Raw genomic sequence first — 17459 nt, forward strand, 5'->3', positions numbered from 1 at the left:
CTGCTGCTCGGGGGATGAAGTCCACTTTAATCCTGATGTCCTCAGGACACAAGAGGACCTCATTGCCCGACCAGCAATGCGCCAAGAGGCTTGTTTGCAGAGTGGTGTAAAAAGGGGCCTGGCCCGTACCACCTCTCAGCAATCCCACTGTGTGGTGCTTACTGGAGGTACCTGGTGGGCTAGTTGGCCCCGAAGGACCCATACAATTCTAGGGAAATCCTCCCCAACCCAAAACGCTCCAGGAGGTGCGTTTACAGAGTGGTGCAGGGAGGGGGTAGGACAACCGGCGTGGTGCCAGCTTCTGTTTTTTTTTGTCAGAAGGGGGGCTGTGTAGCCACTCTTCTCTTAACATGTTTAGGGCCCTGGAGACCCCATCCCCCAGGGCCTGAGCATTTTTTTATTTAAAAAAACCAGGAAGGGCCACGTGGCCCCCCTGTCCTGGGCCCCTTCTGGCTCAAGGAACCCCAGCCCCCGGGGCCTAGCCTACTTTAAAAAAAAAAGAAAATTCCAGGAGGGGGCTGAGTGGCCTCCCTCCCCTGGGCCCGCTCTGGCCCCGGGTGCCCCATCACCCGGAGCCTGTCCAGCCTGGAATTGTTTGTGGAGGGGGACCGCATGACACCCCTCTTAAGGCAATTATGGCCCCGGGGACCCCATCTCCCAGGGCCGGCCCTCAATTTGGAGACCGTGGGGGGAACCCCATTGCCCCCACGGTCCCTGCCGGTTCCCCGCCTCCTGCGGGAGCCAGCATTGCTTTTGGGCAAGAGGAGCTGCTGACATGGAGCTCCCCTTGCTTCAACAAAGCAAAGCAGAATTGCTTTCAACGAAGCAAAGCAAGAGTTTGCTATGACTGGGCGGGAGCCATGCTCCATGTACCTGGGGTGGGCACCTCGGCACATTGTAGGAGCCGGCCCGGGGGGGGGGGTGGCGGTCTGCAGGGTCATCAGGGGCTCAAGGAGGGGGCAGCGTGCCCCCCCTCCCAACTCTTTAAACCCCCGGGGAGGTGGTAGCCGCTTGGGCCACAAAAGACTCCCATATTTAAATAATTAGTGGCTCGGGGAGGTGGTGGTCCCTGGGGCAGCGTGGGCGGGGCCAGGAGCACCTCCCACATATTTTATAAATAAGCCCTGGGGACGTGGCAGTTCCCGGGGCAGTGTGGGGGGCAAGGAGCACCCCATGCATTTTATTTTATAAATGAGCCACGGGTAGGTGGTGGGCCGCAGGGCTGCGGGAAGCTGCATGCCCCCCACACATCATGAATGAAGGCCAGCAGAGGTGGCGGCCCCAGGGGGATGAGGGGCCCCCGCTACATAATTGGGCATTGCCCCCGGGACCAGGCCCACATGGGCTTAAGGAAAATGAAGCGCGGGAGCCCGCTCTTCATTTTTTTATTTTTTTTCGGCCGGATTTGCGCACCCATCACAAATTCTGCCGATTTGTTTATAAAATAATATGATTTATTTGGCCATGGGGTCCTTGTGGGACCCCCTGAGCATGCTTAGGGGTCAGGGTGTTTCTACCCTGCCCCCTTTTCTTGTTTTTCACCTTTTTGTACTGTTTTCTTGTGACTTGGTTACCGAGTCACAAGATGGCTGCCAGCCATTCTGGTTTGGAGTGTTGGCAGCCAATAAGAAGTCAACTTATGCTCGGGAGTCGCAACTCCTCCTCGGTGCTCAGATATATAACTTTTTTTTATTATTTCTCAGCAACTACTGAACGGATATGCAGCATTTTTAAAAAAGAGTCGCTTTCTGGACCAAGAGCTCCTTTTTTGCCAATTTTTTTGTAATTCCGTTCAGCAGTTCGGGCTGTAGCCGTGTCTAAAGTTCCTCCGGAAATTAACATGGGGAAAACGTGTTTTGGGACCCCCCTTTTTCTCGGCACCTGCCCTGAATCACCCAGAAACTTTCAAGACAGGAGCTAAACTGAGTGAACCGTTGGTTTTGAAAAATTCACGAAGATTTGTCAAAACAGCACCAAAGATATTGGCAAAAGAAAAAGCGCTTTTGGAATAGAAACAAGGTACTAATTAGAGCTACCTACTGGCGACCGCCAGTGGTTAATATATATATCATATTGTTATATCCTTATAGAAAGCATAAAAACCGATATGCGTAGTTAGAGGTGAAAACCATATAATCGTATTAAGTGACACGTGCATATATCATCGTACAAAGAAGCATAAGACCCTATGTACAGACGCTTGTGTGTGTGTGTGTGTGTATATATGTTATCTATATAATGTGACATATAATTATATGTTAAACATACATTATTGTCACGTAACAGATGTTCAATTATTTTGGGCTACATTATTCTTATACAGTGCATAAACACAAGTACATAGATACATCTACATGCACATAGCCATATTTATATAGACTGATATTGGGTCTCCATCTAATGCATGAACATGCATGGGTTGTCCCAATTGTATGTGCTTTTTTCTGTGTGTGTGTATGAATGTGTGTGTGTAGGTATGTGTAGGTATGTGTATATATATATATAGATATGTGTGTATATATATACATATTAAATTATATACGTATCAGCGTACACTAACACACGTATGCAAATATACCTTGATGCAAGGGCTAAGCGCTTATTGATGCACACATGCATATGCACAAAACAACAATTACATGTCCATGTAGTACATAAATGTTCATACATTTTCATATACATAATTTAAAAATGTGTTTAGTTTTTGCTATGTCATAGATATATTCAGATATATATGTGGATAAACTTATCATATATCTACAAATGAACAGTGCCATTCTATACAAATGCAAAACAACAGGTGATGGACAGAATGCAGAACAATGTCATACATTCACCCCAGTACAGAGATCTGGGCCTAAATCCATCATTTTTTTGCACTCCACGCCACCCCAGTTCAGACATGGCCATATGCAAATCAGCCTTGACCCTGTGCCTCATGGGAACAGTCCAGCCCGATCTGCCAAGCCATGTCTTTCCTGGACCGGAATCAAGCATCCTAGGATTGGTTTCTGGCTATCAGCCGTCTTCAGCCAGGATAGCTTGACTCCAGTGGTGTGAAGAGCAAGGGACTCACGTCTGAGCATACCCTGCCAACTTATAGCGAACAAAGTGGTACAAAAGGGGGTGGTGATGGACGGAGCATCTGAACCAATCAAACACTCACACCCAGTCAAAAGATCTGGGTTTAATCCATCACCGTTCTTTAGCCCACTCTGCCACCCCAGTGCAAATCAGTCTGACCCTGTGCCTCATGGGAACAGTCCAGCCCGAACTGCCAAGCCATGCCTTCCCTGGACCGGAAACAAGCTTCCGAGGAACGGTTTCTGGCATTGCAGCCATCTTCAGCCCGGCTTGCTTGAATCCAGTGGTGTGAAGAGCATGGGACTCACGTCTGAGCATACCCATCCCACTCGGGGTGACAAATGCAAAACAACAGGTGATGGACAGAATGCAGGACAATGTCATACATTCACCTCAGTACAGAGATCTGGGCCTAAATCCATCGGGTTTTTTTGCACTCCACATCACCCCAGTTCAGACATGGCCATATGCAAATCAGCCTTGACCCTGTGCCTAATGGGAACAGTCCAGCCCGAACTGCCAAGCCATGTCTTTCCTGGACCGGAATCAAGCATCCTAGGACTGGTTTCTGGCTATCAGCCGTCTTCAGCCAGGATAGCTTGACTCCAGTGGTGTGAAGAGCATGGGACTCACGTCTGAGCATACCCATCCCACTCGGGTTGACAAATGCAAAACAACAGGTGATGGACAGAATGCAGAACAATTTCATACATTCACCCCAGTACAGAGATCTGGGCCTAAATCCATCATTTATTTGCACTCCACACCACCCCAGTTCAGACATGGCCATATGCAAATCAGCTTTGACCCTGTACCTCATGGGAACAGTCCAGTCCGAACTGCCAAGCCAGTGTTTTTCCTGGGCCGGAATCAAGCATCCTAGGACCGGTTTCTGGCTATCAGCCGTCTTCAGCCAGGATAGCTTGACTTCCCACCCCCATTTGTACCACTTTGTTCGCCATAAGTTGGCAGGGTATGCTCAGATTTGAGTCCCTTGCTCACTTTGCCACTGGATTCAAGCAAGCCGGGCTTAAGATGGCTGCAATGCCAGAAACCAGTCCTCAGAAGCTTGTTTCCGGTCCAGGGAAGGCATGGCTTGGCAGTTCGGGCTGGACTGTTCACATGAGGCACAGGGTCAGACTGATTTGCATATGGCCATGTCTGAACTGGGGTGGCAGAGTGGGATAAAGAACGGTGATGGATTAAACCCAGATCTTTTGACTGGGTGTGAGTGTTTGATTGGTTCAGATGCTCCGTCCATCACCACCCCCTTTTGTACCACTTTGTTCGCCATAAGTTGGCAGGGTATGCTCAGACGTGAGTCCCTTGCTCACTTTGCCACTGGATTCAAGCAAGCCGGCTGAAGATGGCTGCAATGCCAGAAACCGGTCCTCGGAAGCTTGTTTCCGGTCCAGGGAAGACATGGCTTGGCAGTTCGGGCTGGACTGTTCACATGAGGCACATGGTCAGACTGATTTGCATATGGCCATGTCTGAACTGGGGTGGCAGAGTGGGCTAAAGAACGGTGATGGATTAAACCCAGATCTGTTGACTGGGTGTGAGTGTTTGATTGGTTCAGATGCTCCGTCCATCACCACCCCCTTTTGTACCATTCTATACAAATGACACACCCATATACCTACACCTATGTATATATCCATTAGAATATATTTATCCCAAGAGCTACGTGTGTATGTGAGTAGAGCATAAATATACATGCATTGTCATTTGCATACCAGAGGTAAATATTTTGTATTTAATAATGTATTGTTTTAATATTTTGTGCATGCTATCGCTGTACATTGTTGTGTTTTGAGTATTTTAATCATGTAGAGAAGAGCACACTCTTGGCTAGTCTTCTGTAGCTGAGATGATACTCAGTGGATCTTGTTTTGGAGCAAGGAATTCCATAGGTTATCTATCTGCACAAAGATGCCCATGCTTTTGTTCTTGTAACTGAAATTTTTAGACTAGGTGCCAGTTTAAAGTTAAATTTTGTTTGTTTGAATTCTTGGTAAGCTACCTATAGGTTGGTAATGGTGAGCTGTGATATAGACCATTAGTTTTGATAGGAAAAGAGACATTGTCATAGGGACCTTGAGGGGGAATCCTAGGTGATAGAAGATGTATTGCATCATTTTCATGGTAGAAATGTTTGATCTGGAGAGCTTATCTATTTGAACATTCATGGATAGCGTTGAGTCCATGATAATTCCAAGGTATTGTACCTCCTTGTATTTTTTGGCAGTGGTCCTAGATCATTAGGCTAGAAGCAGTGTGGGGAATACCTATTCCAGTCACCATATGTGAGTATTTTAGTTTTGGAGGCATTCAGTCTAAGATGGCTCCATGTCATCCACTCATCAGTTACATGGAGAGAGATACATTAAATAACATGATTTGTAAAGGGAGGACATTTTTATATTTTCGTGTTTGTGGTGGGTAGTGGCAAAGGGAGTATGTGGTAGGGGTCCTCCCTAGAGTGGAAAAGGCCCAGAGACTTTAGTGTACTGTGATGTTTTCATTTATTGTGGATTATGTAGACATGAGGGTAGCAAGTGAAAAGCCTAATTTCTCCTTGAGTAGGACATATTTAGGTTGGTTCTCTTCTTTGGTCCGGTCCACCGGTTCACCCTTGGTAAAAGAAACTTAAAGAGTAGGTAAGTAAAGTAAAGTAACCCTAATCTATACACCTGTGACATGTCTGTCTGTAACTGGGGTGAAGATACAACCAGGGCGAGACAAGGGGTGCTATGCAAGAGACTCACTTCATTGGTTTAAGCATTAAGCAAAACTTAGTATAGTTCCTATCACTAAATGCAGGTATTCTTTCTCTTTTCCAGATCTGAGGTCAGGAGTCTTCCTGCTGATACACCTGGGGTAAAGAAGAGAAAGCAGGTAAGTCAACTATTCTGCAATATTTATTTAACCTCCACCGTGCAATTACAAATAGGTGTGTAGGGGAATTAGTACTCAAGATGATTGTTGCGCAATAAAGAATAGGGATTTGCTCTTTTTAGGGTGGACGGAGGCGTAGGTGCTACCAGTGGTTCCAACAATGAAAAAATCTGTGGGTCTACTGAGTCAACCAAGACTCTTATCGTAGCTAAAGACCTAAAAAGCTGGAATGCTGTCAACAGGAGGACAGTCCTCAAGACAAGGGACCTTTACAAAAGAAAATCCTTAAAAAAATACAGATTCCCATCACTCACCCAAGTGACTTACTTCATTATCTGGGTCTCCTCCTAGTCACACACTAGTGTAACTAAGGGCTACAACCTTCTCAGTCAGAGAGGGGAGCTCGCGGATGTTTTCAAAATAGTGTGAAGAAGGAGAAGAGAGAAATCTCTCTAATGTCTCACAGATGTGAAGAGGAAGGTATGCGTGAGGGGCGTAGTGCATGAAAGTGAGAGTGAGGTTAAAAATGGGTAGCAAGAGAAAAAGACTTTAATGAGTATCTCCTGTTATCCACATTAAAAACAGTGCAAAAGCAGTTTTGACAAAATAACTGCAATGATGTTATAACTAGGTCTACATGTTTCAGCCAAACGGCTTGTTAATCCTCAGCTTTCTTCAGGACCACATTAAACTATATTGCTACTGCAAAAACATACCTAAAAACGTGCAAGGTTGGAATGAATACAACCATGTAACCTGGCTTCCAGGTGTTCAAATCCTCCGTAGTCCACAAGATGCTGATGGCACCTGTAGAAACAAATATTTTTACGTAAACAGCAAAACACAGAAAGATGAGTCTTATGTTAATACAAATAAGTTATATACTGTTGTGCAAGAAAGTCAACATCAATTCTAATGTATATCAAAAGTGTACAAATTACATATAGGTGCTTATGCTCACCCGTATCTTACGAGGAGTGGACCTCACCTGGCGACAGCTCGAGAAAAGAGGCCCGCTCTATGGAAGAAAGCGAGAACTAGCAATGATATGCAGACAACGAGCTTTGCCTCAAGTCTGACTAATCATTCACTCTTATTTCCCAAAACCTGCATTTTGAAGAACTCTGTTAAAAAACCGTGAAGGCAGATACCAGTTTTGAAGTGCTGCATATAAAAATGGGAAAGGAGAAACTTTTAGTGCCCACACCGTCATCCGCTCCCCCTAGCATTTTATACACTTGCCCAAATAATGATTACACAGGACACATTGTTATGGGTAAAGAACTGCTGCAGGTTTATTTTCATACAACCAATAGTATGACGTTTAGTAGGTTATCTTACGGGCAATCCAGGGCAGGCAGCCCCTCGCTGCCCCGCCCGCCTTCTGAGCCAGCCGGCACGGTGGGTCGACGCCCGGACAGTGCAGCCTTTGCTGATGCCCTTACAGATCCCGTGATCATGTCTTATACTCCCGCCCCTTTCAGGGCGGAGCGTGATATGGCACACCCCCGGTTGGTCAGGCCACCCAACCGCCCGAAGAACTAACGGGGCGCTGTCACGGTTTTCCCAGAACCTCCCTGCGGCTCCAGGTCTTTGGCTCAGGCACCCTTACTGTGCCAGGCAGAGGTACCCTTACTGTACCCGTCTGCCGCAGAAGTACCCTTACTGTACCCGTCTGCCTCCAGATCGCCCTGTAACTCCGCCTGCAACACAAAAGAAAACATTAGAACGTCCAAATCAGCATGCCACCTGCCCAGCTGCTGGGTACGAGGATAGGGTGGGTGCAGCGAGGCAGGCAGGCGCAGGACGACCAGCACAGAGGCCGGACAGGAAGCAGCTGGGAGGGCAGACAACCGGCAAACAGGTCAAATGCTGGGCGGCAGGGGCCTAAGTACCCAGCCCACACCCACCGTGCCCACCCCCGGATGCACATCACTGGTGCACCCGGCCCGGGGAGGGGCTGGTGAACTGCCCGAGCCTCCCCCTCTACGATGACTGGAGGAGGTGCTCCGACTAATGGACACTAAGGAGGCTGCCCTGCTGATGTCCCCCTGCGGGGGACGTGGGCAGCGGCATAGTGCCCACACCGTCATCCGCTCCCCCTAGCATTTTATACACTTGCCCATATAATGATTACACAGGACACATTGTTATGGGTAAAGAACTGCTGCAGGTTTATTTTCATACAACCAAAAGTATGACGTTTAGTGGGTTATCTTACGGGCGATCCAGGGCAGGCAGCCCCTCGCTGCCCCGCCCACCTTATGAGCCAGCCGGCACGGTGGGTCGACGCCCGGACAGTGCAGCCTTTGCTGATCCCCTTACGAATCCCGTGATCATGTCTTATACTCCCGCCCCTTTCAGGGCGGAGCGTGGTATGGCACACCCCTGGTTGGTCAGGACTAACGGGGCGCCGTCGCGGTTTTCCCGGAACCTCGCTGCGGCTCCAGGTCTTTGGCTCAGGCACCCTTACTGTGCCAGGCAGAGGTACCCTTAATGTACCGGTCTGCCGCAGAGGTACCCTTACTGTACCCGTCTGCCACAGAGATACCCTTACTGTACCCGTCTGCCTCCAGATCGCCCTGTAACTCCGCCACAGCTCTGGAGGAGGCTACCGTCGATGACAGAGCCCCCCACCTCTGAGCTCCCTACTTGCATCCCACAGCTTCAAGGGCATCCTGCACCCAGGAGAAACATATCCATCCCGACTTTGCCGATGGGCATGAACATCCATTTCTTAGTGCATGCTTGCAACTAAGCATGGGCATAAAATCCGTTCCTTTGCGGAATTTGCGGATTTTCTGCAATTTCGCGTTTCGCAAATCCTGAGAAATTGCAGAAAAATCCGCGAAATCACGTGCGGGGCGGATATTCAAAAACTGAAGTACATGAAGCACTTACAGGGTTACAGCAGGTGCCCAAGTTGAAGCTAATTTCTTTGTAACCATTTACAAAATGGTTACAAAGAAATTATCTTCAACTTGAGCACCTCCTGTAACCCTGTAAGTGCTTCCTGAGAGGCGCCTCCAGAGTTGTTGCCTACATGCAACTATTCTCTGACCCTGCTCTGACCCTCGAAGCAGGGTCAGAGAATAGTTACAAGTATGGCACAATGCTCCAGGCTGTCACAAAAATTAAACCACAACAGGAAGCACTTACAGATAAGGAAGCAGGTGCCGGACTTGAAGCTCAGATTCAGAACACATTAACCAGCCCCCGGTTAAGGCTGGGCAGGTGTGCTTTCTCCCCATAATCTACAGTGGTGAACCAGAGGGTGCTATGATGAACCAGAGGGTGGCAGTGATGAACCAGAGGGTGGCAGTCATGAACCAGAGGGTGGCAGTCATGAACCAGAGGGTGGCAGTCATGAACCAGAGGGTGGCAGTCATGAACCAGAGGGTGTCAGTCATGAACCAGAGGGTGGCAGTGGAGAACCAGAGGGTGGCACTGGTGAACCAGAGGGTGCTGTGGTGAATCAGAGGGTGGCAGTGGTGAACCAGAGGGTGGCAGTGATGAACCAGAGGGTGGCAGTGATGAACCAGAGGGTGGCAGTGATGAACCAGAGGGTGGCAGTTATGAACCAGAGGGTGGCAGTGGTGAACCAGAGGGTGGCAGTGGTGAACCAGAGGGTGATGTGATGAACCAGATGGTGGCAGGGGTGAACCAGAGGGTGGCAGTGGTGAACCAGAGGGTGGCAGTGGTGAACCAGAGGGTGCTGTGATGAACCAGAGGGTGGCAGTGGTGATCCAGAGGGTGGCAGTGGTGAACCAGAGGGTGGTAGTGGTGAACCAGAGGGTGGCAGTGATGAACCAGAGGGTGGCAGTGATGAACCAGAGGGTGGCAGTGATGAACCAGAGGGTGGCAGTGATGAACCAGAGGGTGGCAGTGATGAACCAGAGGGTGGTAGGGGTGAACCAGAGGGTGGCAGCGGTGAACCAGAGGGTGGCAGCGGTGAACCAGAGGGTGGCAGTGGTGAACCAGAGGGTGGCAGTGGTGAACCAGAGGGTGGCAGTGGTGAACCAGAGGTGGCGCTGCTAAACTGCCTGGGAGCCCTGTGGGTGTGAGCCCCCGCGCTGCTGAGCTGCCCAGGGGTTGTGAGCCCACGCGCTACTGAACTGCCCCAGGGCCCAGAGCCCTCTCAGTGTGAAAATCATTCGTGCTCAATTGCCTGGGAGCCCTCTGGGTGTGAGCACACATTGTGCTAAGTGCCCCCCTGCCCTCAGTACATATATACCCGTACCGCACAGCACCATTATGCTCTGGCACCATGAAGTCTGGTGCCTGGATGCTCCTGATCCGTGTAGGTGGTTCCACCGTCTGGTGCAGTCAAAATGTAAAGTCATAACTTGCTACACAACACCAATAAACACGTGTCCCCCCTGGTACCGGTATGCGCATGTACCAGGCACGGAGCACCCGCATGCCACTGCACCCTACTGCCCAGCGCCAGCATATGCCTGTACGGGGCAGTTTAGTATGAGATGGGACATTGTCCAGCAGCAGCAGCTGCATGCGCCTGAACCCACTGAGCAGGATCAGAATGGCTTTGTACCAACACGCGCAGCAGAGCTATCTTGGACATCTGAAGGATTCTGGGGTCCTATGCCAAACGTATTTTTGCATCCATGAGTTTCCCGAGCGCCATCCCTATGAAGCTCCTGTGACCAGGAGGCTGCTTTCTCCTCATCTGCTGCTCTGCTCGGTCTCTTACCCTTTATGAACAAGATGCATGTGAACTCGCATAGAAGCCCCGCCTGTTTGGCCCCGTCCACCACACACTAGCAGTATGAAACGTCTTCCCGCCCGTCCCCACTATAATGGCCAGCTCACTCAAGAGACCTCGGCGCCTCTTGGCACGCTGGCAAAGTTACAGGCACACGTGGTCACATATTTGTGCAAATGGCACAAAAATCCGCGAGTTTGCGGGAAAATTCGCGAACTCGCAGACTTTTTTTGCAATTTCGCACGAATTAGCGGTCCGCAAATTCGCAAATTTTGCCCATACTTACTTGCAACCTTAATGTAATCACCTTAGTTGTGTAATCCAGTCTCGTGACCAGTCAACCCTATCGGGCATTCGTTGGATCCCAGGCTGCTATTTGACAAGCAGCCTGACCAGGTGAAAATCCAGTTGGGTAACTTGGAACACCATTACTTCCTCGCTATGCACTTTCGGGCATGGAAATACCGCCTAAGGCTCCCCACAACAATGGCCATTTCCCCTTTGAGGACTGTCCTGCCATGGGATAAGTGTCTTCGAAACGGGTGTCCTTGTGTCCTTGTCATCTAAGAGGGGGAAGCACCTGAACGCAACACACTCGTCCCTTTTTGGGCAGTCAGAACACCACAACAACCTCCTTCTATCATTGTAGCCAAATTATTTTGCCCCCACGTTCTCCACAGGTTATTGCACCACCACCCGCAATTAACTGTCCGCTACCACCACTGCCTAGATCCTGGCTCTGGCACAGGTGCTATTGACGGTCTTGGATGGGCTTGAGCCTCCATCTCTTGGTGCATGCATGTAATCGCCTTGGTTGTGCAAGCCCCTGCCTGGCACAAGCTTAGCTAAGCCCCTGCTGAAATTACCTCCCTGTGTATGCCGACCAAGCTATCTACCGTGGCGTCTTGTTCTTAACCAAGGATTACCTCTCTAGGCCTGTCACTAATTGCCTCCAACCTGCGCTTAACGCTATTTTGAGCCTTACTTAGACAATCATCATTCCAGTACACCGTGCAGAGTACTTATTACCTCTGTCTCGTGACCAGTCACCCCAATTGGGCATCCATTGGACCCCAGGCGGCTATTAACAAGCACCCTATCCAGTGAAAATCAAGTTGGGCAACCTGGAGCATGCACCTCCGGGCATGGAAATACTGCCTAAGATCTCCCCACCTTAGAACCTGAATAACCACTAATTAAATATGACTCAGGCCGCATGCTTACTAGTGCACCTAGCCCAGGGCCCTCCACTGCGTGTGAACCCTGCTGGTCGAATTAAGACTGTTATTATCTGCCCACATCTACAAAAGGAGCACAACATTTTCAACGAGGCCAACTGTTGGCTCAGTCCATGCTTCGTAGTTGCATAACATGAATAAGCTTCCATATAGCTTCCTTACCTAGCCAACTGAGAGCTAAACGACCCCGCCATGTCTGCCCAGGTCTCAACTTCCCTGCGTGACATTTCCACCCTGTAGGTGCGCTATGAGTGACATTAAGACTAAGAATGACACTTTATTGCTGATCAATTAAAACAATGAGGGTGAGGGAGACCCCTTAAAGTAATTACTCCCAATAAACCAGCAAGAAAATCTAAGAAGCCCATGCTTTGGGGCAGCCTTTGTGAGATAATCCTGATCTTGGATTGTGCATACGTGAGCCAAACATATCCGCAATATTCCGGGCGACAGTCTACCCTTGTGGTTACTCCTCCTGTCACCTAAGAGCTGATACCAGCCGCTGCCTAGAGTACTTGGGCACACTTGGGGCAGATGCCATGGTAAATTGCGCTATCGCTACGCTTAACACTGCTTCCACTCTCCCCTACAAGCAGTCATAACATGGTTGCCCCCTAGAGCCCCTAACCAGGAACTGCATTCAGGCTGCCAGCACGGAGCCCATCCTGGCTCTTCCTGCTTACGTTACCATCTGACCTACTCAGATTGGTGCCTGTGTATTTGCTCCGCTTGTCCCGTAATTTAGAAAAGTTCAAATCTAATCCTGGACGTTCTGACTCAGCCCCCACACACTGGCCCAGTGTCTTCTTCCAGTATACCGGCTCCCGGCCTTAGCATGCCAGCCAGCTAGGGGGGATCTGACCCTTCTGGAGCGAAACCCGTGCGTTTCTGGAAGAAAGAACAAATCCATGAAAACATCCCCAACCCGTGCTGACAGGTACGCCTATTGCTCACTCGAACACCAGGATCCGAGCCCATTATTTGCGCCCCAGTTGCTGTTCCACACAACACATTCCCTACGCACCATGGGGTGCATACTCTGCCCAGATCCACCCATTGTTTAAAAGAAAACGCTTTTCAAATTATTAGGAAGGCATGCATGATTCACCTTAGCTCTGCCACAGCTGCGAGAACACCCCAATTATTGCCCAGCAAAACCCAATCGTCCAGACTCAACAGTTGTCCTTTAAAGATAGAACATCACACTATTGCCTAGGGGCTACCTAATATGTCCCGACACACCAGTAAACTACCAACGTATCACTTCCATGAGTGTAACCTGCGCGCCCCACACCAGGGACAGTAATGACAACTGGGGAGAACCTGGGTCCCCCCCGACCCTGGCACACTGCCCCCAGTGTGCTACGACCCTTATACCTGTTGGTAGCAGATGGCCCTCCTTGTGAGTAGGGCGGTTTGCCAGCGCGGTTCCTGCATTAGAGCCAGAAAAACATCCATTAGAAGCCCTGACCCCCCCCCCCCCCCTCATCTATCAATCCGGATTCTCTGAAATGAGACAGGGGGCAACAGTGTCCCACATGCTACCCAGGCCAAGCCTGTTTGGAGCCAGATGCATCAATGTATGCTCTTGAAACTAAGTCAATTATTCACATGCTGAATCTGCTAATGACAATGCACTTTGGAGTGTGTGATTCAGCGTCACTTCCTAACTCGCCCCCCTCCTTATTGCAAAGGCTCTGACATCTCTGGGTAAAGACTGCACTTATATAAGGCATAAATAGGAGGCACTGGCTACAGACAAGGCACAGGATAAGTGACCTTCAAACTAGCTGTAAGCTGACTCACATGACACCCCATCATCCCCCAGGAAGCTCACGTCAAGCGAGAATGGGAATTCTTTCCATTCACAGCCTCCAACAAGACGGCATGCCTGGGACTGAGTGGTTCTCGTCCCATACATATTACAGCTCAGCTGACAGGTTCTCGTCCCATAATATTACAGCTCAGCTGAACTAAAGGGGTGGTAACAACTTCGCTCATGGCTTGATCACTGACCTAACTGCTTAAGCCCCCCCAATGTTAACTCAGGGTGAAACATAACAACTACCACAGCCCCTTCATACGACGAATCACCAGGAAGGACAAGCAGAAACAATTTTAACGACCTTCTCCTCTGGAACAAACTCATAATTCACAATCCCCCCATTCTCAAGGCATGATAGCTGTGTCTGGTTCTTGTGCTTGAGTGGCTACCATATCTTGCCGTATTATACCTCTGCTTTTACTTTGTTTCTCTTGTAGCCAGCACACGCTGACCCTATATCCCCTGAATGGCCCGTAGTTAGTGTGCTCACCATTGTTACTTTACATCAGGTAACTTCATGTTATGAGTTTGTAACGTGCTCACTTGTGAATTATTCATGTATAATTATTTCTACGTTATGTAACCTCACGTTAAAGTGTACAAATTACTTATAGGTGCTTATGCTCACCCGTATCTTACGAGGAGTGGACCTCACCTGGCGACAGCTCGAGAATGAGATCCTCGGAGGAGCAGAGCGGCAAGCGGTCTCCCCGGGGGTTTTCGCCCGATTGGTACAGACCAAGGGCTGTGATTGGGCGGCGGGGCGGCAGCGCGCGACGGGAGCCAGAGGGAGAGCACCTTCTTAGCGCAACGGCTGGGTGACAGGAACATTTTGTTGCGAGGCCCACCCACCACCCTGTTTAAAAAAAAAAAAAATAATAATAATATAAATGTAAAAAAAAAAAAAAAAGAAGAAACTTTTTTGTTACAATGCCACGATAGGACAGGCAATTTTGTTATCCAAGTTTTTGAAGCGGGAGAGGGGGAGGTCAATGTCTAGAGCGGACATTGATCGTCCTTCACGAGAGAGGGTGGGGGGAGGATCAGGATGGGAAAAAGGAAAAGGAAAAAGAAAGTAAGTTGAAATCTTTGGAATATGGGGTGAGTTAATAAAATGAAATTTATGAAAGGTTTTTGGTAAAACAGTTACAAAGAAATAAGTTGAAATGAAATTAGATGGTTTTGGCATAACTTTTAAAATTGTATGGTTTCGGAAATATATAATAAACATGTGATATGAGTTTTGGATATTAAAATATAATTGCCTGATCTTATAAATAAAAGTGGCCTTTTCTGCTACGGTGGTGTTGTTTCTCTTGGTCTATGGAAGAAAGCGAGAACTAGCAATGGTATGCAGACAACGAGCTTTGCCTCAAGTCTGACCAATCATTCACTCTTATTTCCCAAAACCTGCATTGTGAAGAACTCTGTTAAAAATCGTGAAGGCAGATACCAGTTTTGAAGTGGTGCATATAAAAATAGGAAAGGAGAAACCTTTTCTATTGAAATTATATAGAATGTTATTTCAAAATGTACTCGTTATCTTAACAAAAGAGTAATGAAAAAATAACATTTAGCGCCCATGATCGTATTCCGCCACAAAGTTATGCGGGGAAATACCCAGAGGCCAAACTCGAGATCAAGACATTTGCGTGTTTAAAAACAACTTATGCCAGTCAGGAAGATCTGACTTGCTATGCAGAGGCACAGAACTCTCTAGTATTTCCTGCGTACGTATCAGCGTTTATTGCAAAATGCTTAGAAAGATATCATTTAACCGTAGATAGAAACAATTTTCCTGGACGCCTAGTTTGTGAATTAACACACATGGTGCCCGGCAAAAAGCTACGTTTAAGCCAAAAACGGAAACCCTTACCTGTCCGTCGGTACTCCAGGCTCCAACTGAGCTGTATGTGGGGGTACCGACTACATGGCGAGTCCATCTTTTAAAGTGGAGTCTTCCACAGGTGTAGAGCATTCTTCCATGGATTGCCCTCAAAGATGATGTCAGTTCTCCACGAACTACAGGCTGACTTCACAGGTAATGGGAATTGTAGTTTCCGGTAATATTGTCTGTTCTACACTTCAACTTAGCTCAAATGCTTATATTCAGCACTCCTTGTTTACAATCAATGATGTAAACTAGAAACTAACAGAATTACGTTTAATAATTATAGTGAATCTTGGCAATGGACAATATAAATGACGTCCGTTATTATGCATGATTTAACGTGGTCGATTCCGTGCTACTGTGTCTTGTTCTAAAAGGGGAACCACCAACCCACTTAATAGTCCCTCGGTGTTAATATAAATCTCAACCATGGGACTAAATAAAGTTTTATTCCCGCACAGAAGCGATTGAAAATTGTGACTTTATAGAGATTATACAAATTATAATTTCTTGTTTAAGAAATAATGTGAATGCAATTAAATATACAAAAGACGGTTGGATTTACATAAAGGGAATTAAAAAGGACCTTGATGTTGATAGTAGAGAAGTGTGGCTCAATGGTTAGAGCGGCAGACCCTGATGCAGAGGTCTGGCCCGGCTGGTCTCGTGGATCTTGGGCTCATAATTCCCCCGGACCTGATTTCTCGCCTCGGTGCCTACTCTAAGCATGGGTCCCACTCTGCAACTCTGGGCAATAGCTTGCTTAGTCTCCACAACGGCCCCCTACAGCGCTGGGGATGCCTGGTTGCACCCTGGGGATGCCCAGGAGTGGACATTTCACGGGGAAAAACCAGGAAGGGTTCCCTGGCGGTATGAGTACAGCGCCAGGACACTCCGTAGTATCAGTGCGCTTTACAAATACGTCTACATTTACATTTACATTTGATGACAAACGACGCCGGGAACCCTTGCGAACATTTCATGGTGTGTAGTTCAATTTAGCTGATAAAGTCATGCAGACAAATGTCTGAATCTGATTCAGTATGTCATTTGGATGAGTGAACGCAATATATTGCTGAGAAAACAGTTATGATTCATAGTGTGTTCCATGATATCTCGTCATTAAGCCCTTGTTTGTCGCTCTTCTATTTGAAGACCCATTTCTGCTCTTTGACAAACAAGAATTTAAACACATCACTAATGTGGTTTGGTATAAATGTTTTCTCAAGGACTGTCCATGTAAATTCTTCAGCCTTATGGTCACAGTCCAAAAAATGTTTAGTCAATCTGGTAGCTTGCTTCTTACACCTAATAGTGCTCTTTTGTTCCAATATTCTCAATTTAACTTTGAGAGTGGTAATACCTACATACTGATATTTACAAGGGCATGTTATCAAATAGATCAGTTTGTCACTGATGCAGTTTGTGAAACTCTTCTGCACCGAAGGTCTATTTGTGCCAATATCTATTTTTTTATAATGTTGAGTTTGTGGGCAGACTGCACACGACCCGCATGGAAAGTGTCCTTGGACAGCTGGGAGGTCCCACAACGTCCCTAACGGCCGAGCCAGTTGTGTTTTTGGCCTGGTATGCATCAATTTGTCACACAAATTGGTACTTCTCTTGAAACAGAATGAAGGTAACAGAATATTTTCTCTGCCAATATTCAAAATGTGCCAATGTTTGCGGACGCTTCGTTGGATCCCGTTGGACAGTGTACTAAAGGTGTTGACAAAAGTGAGTCTACTCATTGGAGATTTTGAAACTGGTGGATCTAAAAGTGCTTCACGGTTGTTATTC

The 17459-nt window shown here is 47.9% G+C and overlaps 1 protein-coding gene across 2 annotated transcripts in view; it reads left to right on the top strand.

Moving 5' to 3' along the window:
- The first annotated feature begins 5938 nt into the window (after nt 1-5938).
- Nucleotides 5939-17459, top strand: part of LOC144822997 (3-galactosyl-N-acetylglucosaminide 4-alpha-L-fucosyltransferase FUT3-like) — a 72326-nt gene continuing 60805 nt past the window's right edge. The window contains exon 1 of one of the 2 annotated variants that reach the window (XM_078681097.1): nt 5939-5982. The gene's annotated coding sequence lies outside the window, so the exon portion shown is untranslated. Of the gene's footprint in view, nt 5983-14381; nt 14500-17459 lie in introns of those variants that run through there. The other variant, XM_078681096.1, reaches the window with a different exon arrangement.

This window comes from Lissotriton helveticus, chromosome 3_1, assembly GCF_964261635.1.
Source record: "Lissotriton helveticus chromosome 3_1, aLisHel1.1, whole genome shotgun sequence".
NCBI lineage: Eukaryota > Metazoa > Chordata > Amphibia > Caudata > Salamandridae > Lissotriton > Lissotriton helveticus.